This window comes from Poecilia mexicana, unplaced genomic scaffold, assembly GCF_051168715.1.
Source record: "Poecilia mexicana isolate PSO_F unplaced genomic scaffold, ASM5116871v1 scaffold_18, whole genome shotgun sequence".
Taxonomy (NCBI): Eukaryota; Metazoa; Chordata; class Actinopteri; order Cyprinodontiformes; family Poeciliidae; genus Poecilia; species Poecilia mexicana.
In genome coordinates, this window is record NW_028263387.1 from 28,903,501 (window position 1) to 28,911,535 (window position 8,035).

An 8,035-nucleotide genomic window follows, 5' to 3' on the forward strand; every position below is an offset into this window, starting at 1 on the left:
ATTCCCGGGACCCTCCCCCACCGGCCCGAACGCCACCCGCCCCCGACCTGAGCTCCAAAACAGTTTTGAGGGGCCCGACACACTCCCAGACATAGGGCAGCACCAACCCATGTCGACTTATGGCAGGGCTCAGACATTCGGTGGGAACCCTGGGCATCTCCTTATGGCCAGGGACTTTAAAATGGCACAAGTCCCGTTCCACCGAATGGCTGAACCCTTCCAGCAAATGGCTGGACCCTCCCCGGGATTCGGACACTCTCAGCCCCGCTACAAGTTGTCAAAAATACCCCTGCACGGTTCTCCGGAACCGGGGGACGGTCCCAGGACCTCCGCCGGGCCGGCCCCCGTCCTGGAGGACCGGGGGGGGGAATTATGGAGCTTCTTTACCCGGGATCGGGGCACCGGAACCCGGGCAGGGGCTCAGACATTCGGTGGAACCCCTGGACGTCTCCTTATGGCTCGTGCCTCTGGTAAGGCAGCCATTTGGGATCATCACCCTATGATTCCGTAGGTCAAAAGGCCCTCACACCCAAGGCAGACCGCACCGCGGCTCGACAGGTCGAGGCCATTTGGCAGCATGACCTCGTGCTTCCGTATGACTCGCAGACATCCGGCAGCACCACCGTAGGGTCCCTCGTGGCAGGCCTACAGCTCCTCGACCGAAGGCTTCCGGATGGCAAAAGCGCTCCCCTTTTATTCCCGGGACCCTCCCCCACCGGCCCAAAGGCCACCCGCCCCCGACCTGAGCTCCAAAAGAGTTTGGAGGGGCCCAAAACACTCCCAGACATAGGGCAGCACCAACCCATGTCGACTTATGGCAGGGCTCAGACATTCGGTGGGAACAATGGGCATCTCCTTATGGCCAGGGACTTTAAAATGGCACAAGACCCGTTCCACCAAATGGCTGAACCCTTCCAGCAAATGGCTGGACCCTCCCCGGGATTCGGACACTCTCAGCCCCGCTACAAGTTGTCAAAAATACCCCTGCACGGTTCTCCGGAACCGGGGGACGGTCCCCGCACCTCCGCCGGGCCGGCCCCCGTCCTGGAACGCCGGGGGGGGGAGTTATGGAGCTTCTTTACCCGGGATCGGGGCACCGGAACCCGGGCAGGGGCTCAGACATTCGGTGGAACACCTGGACGTCTCCTTATGGCTGGGCACTTTGTAGAGAGGGCACAAGTCCCGTTCCACCGAATGGCTGAACCCTTCCAGCAAATGGCTGGAACCCGCCCCCAGCTCGGTGAACCCGGACCCGGGCAGAGGCTCAGACATTCGGTGGAACCCCTGGACGTCTCCTTATGGCTCGTGCCTCTGGTAAGGCAGCCATTTGGGATCATCACCCTATGATTCCGTAGGTCAAAAGGCCCTCACACCCAAGGCAGACCGCACCGCGGCTCGACAGGTCGAGGCCATTTGGCAGCATGACCTCGTGCTTCCGTATGACTCGCAGACATCCGGCAGCACCACCGTAGGGTCCCTCGTGGCAGGCCTACAGCTCCTCGACCGAAGGGTTCCTGATGGCAACAGCGATCCCCTTTTATTCCCGGGACCCTCCCCCACCGGCCCGAACGCAACCCGCCCCGGACCTGAGCTCCAAGAGATTTTTTCAGGGCCCGACACACTCCCAGACATAGGGCAGCACCGACCCATGTCGACTTATGGCGAACCGGTTCTACAGAACCGGGCCGCTCCAGGCGCCGACGGACCCCGGGCTTTTGTAACCGGGAACCCGCCCGACCTACGCTCCGAACCCCGCGTCTCTGGGACCTCCGGGGACCCCGAACCCGACCCTACCGTCCCTTGGGGTTCCCTGTAGTTCTCGCCGCGGTCTGTCTTCAGAGTAACGCCTCCCGCTGGGTCCCTACCTCGGGGGAACCGTCGCCCGACCGCCCGGAGGGCGGCCGGGCGGCGGGACGCCCGCCTGGGCCCCTCCTAGCCGCCCGTGACCTCTGGAGCTTGACCTTTCGGGCCTGCAGGCCCACGACATCCGGCAGCACCACCTTCGGCTCCCTTGTGGCGGCCCTATAGCTCCTCAACCAAAGGCTTCCGGATGGCAAAAGCGCTCCCCTTTTATTCCCGGGACACTCCCCCACCGGCCCATACGCCACCCGCCCCGGACCTGAGCTCCAAGAGATTTTTTCAGGGCCCAAAACACTTGCAGACATAGGGCAGCACCGACCCATGTCGACTTATGGCAAACCGGTTCTACAGAACCGGGCCGCTCCAGGCGCCGACGGACCCCGGGCTTTTGTAACCGGGAACCCGCCCGACCTACGCTCCGAACCCCGCGTCTCTGGGACCTCCGGGGACCCTGAACCCGACCCTACCGTCCCTTGGGGTTCCCTGTAGTTCTCGCCGCGGTCTGTCTTCAGAGTAACGCCTCCCGCTGGGTCCCCACCAAAGGGGAACCGTCGCCCGACCGCCCGGAGGGCGGCCGGGCGGCGGGACGCCCGCCTGGGCCCCTCCTAGCCGCCCGTGACCTCTGGAGCTTGACCTTTCGGGCCTGCAGGCCCACGACATCCGGCAGCACCACCTTCGGCTCCCTTGTGGCGGCCCTATAGCTCCTCAACCAAAGGCTTCCGGATGGCAAAAGCGCTCCCCTTTTATTCCCGGGACACTCCCCCACCGGCCCATACGCCACCCGCCCCGGACCTGAGCTCCAAGAGATTTTTTCAGGGCCCAAAACACTTGCAGACATAGGGCAGCACCGACCCATGTCGACTTATGGCAAACCGGTTCTACAGAACCGGGCCGCTCCAGGCGCCGACGGACCCCGGGCTTTTGTAACCGGGAACCCGCCCGACCTACGCTCCGAACCCCGCGTCTCTGGGACCTCCGGGGACCCTGAACCCGACCCTACCGTCCCTTGGGGTTCCCTGTAGTTCTCGCCGCGGTCTGTCTTCAGAGTAACGCCTCCCGCTGGGTCCCCACCAAAGGGGAACCGTCGCCCGACCGCCCGGAGGGCGGCCGGGCGGCGGGACGCCCGCCTGGGCCCCTCCTAGCCGCCCGTGACCTCTGGAGCTTGACCTTTCGGGCCTGCAGGCCCGCGACATCCGGCAGCACCACCTTCGGCTCCCTCGTGGCGGCCCTATAGCTCCTTAACCAAAGTCTTCCGGATGGCAAAAGCGCTCCCCTTTTATTCCCGGGACCCTCCCCCACCGGCCCAAAGGCCACCCGCCCCGGACCCGAGCTCCAAAAGATTTTTTCAGGGCCCGACACACTCCCAGACATAGGGCAGCACCGACCCATGTCGACTTATGGCTGCAACCGTCAACCCACGAGGTCACGGATCGACCCCCCAACCCGTGCTTCTTCAAATAACCAAATGTCACCCACACCTCCATCCCGTCGCCCGGTCAAAGGGCCGACGGAAACAAGTCAAGGCAGAGTTAAAAACAAAACTTCAGCTAGAGGAACTCGTACACAATTCCTGTGAAAATGAGAGCCGGACTGAAAGCGCTGTTGTACCCTGCCCCCGTCAGACATAGGGCAGCACCGACCCATGTCGACTTATGGCTGCAACCACCCACCCACGGGGTCACGGATCGACCCCAAACACGTATTTCTTCAAATAACCAAATGCCCCCATGTGGCTAAAGTGCTTCCTCAGGGCAAAGGTCACCCCCCCGCATCGCTTCCGACCCCCCCAGACCTCCATCCCGCATTTGGAAACGCTTTCCCCATTCGCCTGACTCCGCGTGTCAGGAATGAGCCCAAACGGCATCACCCCCGAACTCAGAGAAACCCTCTCCACCATCCAACAGCCGGACCCTTCAAAAACCAATACAAGAGCGCCCCCAAGTGTGTCTGGCACGACACTGCCCGTCCGCCCGAATGGCTAAAACTGATCCCCAATTCCCCATTCAAATGCTGCACCGTGGCCAACATGGACCTCATAGCCCCTAGGCAGCATTTTTCGGCATGGCGTGGCATTTTCAATTATAACCTCCGGACACATGGGAGCCCTGGGTCTACCCCAAGACAGTCTGCCTGACATTTACTCACCCAAGACAGTCTGCCTGACATTTGCTCACCCAAGACAGTCTGCCTGACATTTACTCACCCAAGACAGTCTGCCTGACATGTCCTGACATTTGCTCACCCAAGACAGTCTGCCTGACATTTACTCACCCAAGACAGTCTGCCTGACATGGCCTGACATTTACTCACCCAAGACAGTCTGCCTGACATTTACTCACCCAAGACAGTCTGCCTGACATTTACTCACCCAAGACAGTCTGCCTGACATTTACTCACCCAAGACAGTCTGCCTGACATGTCCTGACATTTGCTCACCCAAGATAGTCTGCCTGACATTTACTCACCCAAGACAGTCTGCCTGACATTTACTCACCCAAGACAGTCTGCCTGACATTTGCTCACCCAAGACAGTCTGCCTGACATTTACTCACCCAAGACAGTCTGCCTGACATTTACTCACCCAAGACAGTCTGCCTGACATTTACTCACCCAAGACAGTCTGCCTGACATGTCCTGACATTTGCTCACCCAAGACAGTCTGCCTGACATGGCCTGACATTTGCTCACCGAAGACAGTCTGCCTGACATTTACTCACCCAAGACAGTCTGCCTGACATGTCCTGACATTTGCTCACCCAAGACAGTCTGCCTGACATTTACTCACCCAAGACAGTCTGCCTGACATGGCCTGACATTTGCTCACCCAAGACAGTCTGCCTGACATTTACTCACCCAAGACAGTCTGCCTGACATTTACTCACCCAAGACAGTCTGCCTGACATTTACTCACCCAAGACAGTCTGCCTGACATTTACTCACCCAAGACAGTCTGCCTGACATTTACTCACCCAAGACAGTCTGCCTGACATTTGCTCACCCAAGACAGTCTGCCTGACATGTCCTGACATTTGCTCACCCAAGATAGTCTGCCTGACATTTACTCACCCAAGACAGTCTGCCTGACATTTACTCACCCAAGACAGTCTGCCTGACATTTGCTCACCCAAGACAGTCTGCCTGACATTTACTCACCCAAGACAGTCTGCCTGACATTTGCTCACCCAAGACAGTCTGCCTGACATTTGCTCACCCAAGACAGTCTGCCTGACATTTACTCACCCAAGACAGTCTGCCTGACATTTACTCACCCAAGACAGTCTGCCTGACATTTACTCACCCAAGACAGTCTGCCTGACATTTACTCACCCAAGACAGTCTGCCTGACATTTACTCACCCAAGACAGTCTGCCTGACATGTCCTGACATTTGCTCACCCAAGACAGTCTGCCTGACATTTACTCACCCAAGACAGTCTGCCTGACATTTACTCACCCAAGACAGTCTGCCTGACATTTACTCACCCAAGACAGTCTGCCTGACATTTACTCACCCAAGACAGTCTGCCTGACATTTACTCACCCAAGACAGTCTGCCTGACATTTACTCACCCAAGACAGTCTGCCTGACATTTACTCACCCAAGACAGTCTGCCTGACATTTACTCACCCAAGACAGTCTGCCTGACATTTGCTCACCCAAGACAGTCTGCCTGACATGTCCTGACATTTGCTCACCCAAGATAGTCTGCCTGACATTTACTCACCCAAGACAGTCTGCCTGACATTTACTCACCCAAGACAGTCTGCCTGACATTTGCTCACCCAAGACAGTCTGCCTGACATTTACTCACCCAAGACAGTCTGCCTGACATTTGCTCACCCAAGACAGTCTGCCTGACATTTGCTCACCCAAGACAGTCTGCCTGACATTTACTCACCCAAGACAGTCTGCCTGACATTTACTCACCCAAGACAGTCTGCCTGACATTTACTCACCCAAGACAGTCTGCCTGACATTTACTCACCCAAGACAGTCTGCCTGACATTTACTCACCCAAGACAGTCTGCCTGACATTTACTCACCCAAGACAGTCTGCCTGACATGTCCTGACATTTGCTCACCCAAGACAGTCTGCCTGACATTTACTCACCCAAGACAGTCTGCCTGACATTTACTCACCCAAGACAGTCTGCCTGACATTTACTCACCCAAGACAGTCTGCCTGACATTTACTCACCCAAGACAGTCTGCCTGACATTTACTCACCCAAGACAGTCTGCCTGACATTTACTCACCCAAGACAATCTGCCTGACATGTCCTGACATTTGCTCACCCAAGACAGTCTGCCTGACATGGCCTGACATTTGCTCACCGAAGACAGTCTGCCTGACATTTACTCACCCAAGACAGTCTGCCTGACATTTGCTCACCCAAGACAGTCTGCCTGACATTTGCTCACCCAAGACAGTCTGCCTGACATTTGCTCACCCAAGACAGTCTGCCTGACATTTACTCACCCAAGACAGTCTGCCTGACATTTACTCACCCAAGACAGTCTGCCTGACATGGCCTGACATTTGCTCACCCAAGACAGTCTGCCTGACATTTACTCACCCAAGACAGTCTGCCTGACATTTACTCACCCAAGACAGTCTGCCTGACATTTACTCACCCAAGACAGTCTGCCTGACATGTCCTGACATTTGCTCACCCAAGACAGTCTGCCTGACATTTACTCACCCAAGACAGTCTGCCTGACATTTACTCACCCAAGACAGTCTGCCTGACATTTACTCACCCAAGACAGTCTGCCTGACATTTACTCACCCAAGACAGTCTGCCTGACATTTACTCACCCAAGACAGTCTGCCTGACATTTACTCACCCAAGACAGTCTGCCTGACATTTACTCACCCAAGACAGTCTGCCTGACATTTACTCACCCAAGACAGTCTGCCTGACATTTGCTCACCCAAGACAGTCTGCCTGACATGGCCTGACATTTACTCACGCAAGACAGTCTGCCTGACATTTACTCACCCAAGACAGTCTGCCTGACATTTGCTCACCCAAGACAGTCTGCCTGACATTTACTCACGCAAGACAGTCTGCCTGACATTTACTCACGCAAGACAGTCTGCCTGACATTTACTCACGCAAGACAGTCTGCCTGACATTTACTCACCCAAGACAGTCTGCCTGACATTTACTCACCCAAGACAGTCTGCCTGACATTTACTCACCCAAGACAGTCTGCCTGACATTTACTCACCCAAGACAATCTGCCTGACATGTCCTGACATTTGCTCACCCAAGACAGTCTGCCTGACATTTACTCACCCAAGACAGTCTGCCTGACATTTGCTCACCCAAGACAGTCTGCCTGACATTTGCTCACCCAAGACAGTCTGCCTGACATTTGCTCACCCAAGACAGTCTGCCTGACATTTAGGGTTATGGGACGGAGGAAAAGACCCCCGCGGGAGACCCCCTTAACGGGGTCCCAGAGGGCTGAAACTCGGTGGGTCGGTCCGGGGCCTTCCCCCGGACCGTGTGCCACCGTTGGTCCGGGCCCCCCGCCCCCCAGGGCCTGGATCCCGGCCCTGGGGGGCCCCCGGACTTTGAGACCCCCTGGAGACCCAACCATAAGAGCCAGGGGTCTCAAACTCGGTTTGGCCATAGCCCCCGACGTACCCTCCAAGGGTTCCAAAGCACGCGGAGATCGGACCAAGTTTGCGGCTCCAGGCCCGCCCGAAGTGTCGGGTGGTCTCCCATTCATTCCCTATGGAGGGCCCTTTTCCGGATGGCTGAAAACGACATTTCCGGCTCTCCTGGGAGATCGGGGCCCCCCATACGTGCATGTCATATACCGTTTTAAAGCTCCGAGCCTCCTGAACACGGAGGTGGTCTCGGATCGCCTCTAGGACCTTCCCCCGACCTTCTACGGGTCTCCAAAGGTAAGGTGGGTTATGGGACGGAGGCAAAGACCCCCGCGGGAGACCCCCTTAACGGTGTCCCAGAGGGCTGAAACTCGGTGGGTCGGTTGGGGGCAACCCCCACGACCGTGTGCCACCGTTGGTCCGGGCCCCCCGCCCCCCGAGGCCGAGATCCAGGCCCTGGGGGGCCCCAGATTTGAGACCCCCTGGAGACCCAACCATAAGAGCCAGGGGTCTCAAACTCGGTTTGGCCATAGCCCCCGACGTACCCTCCAAG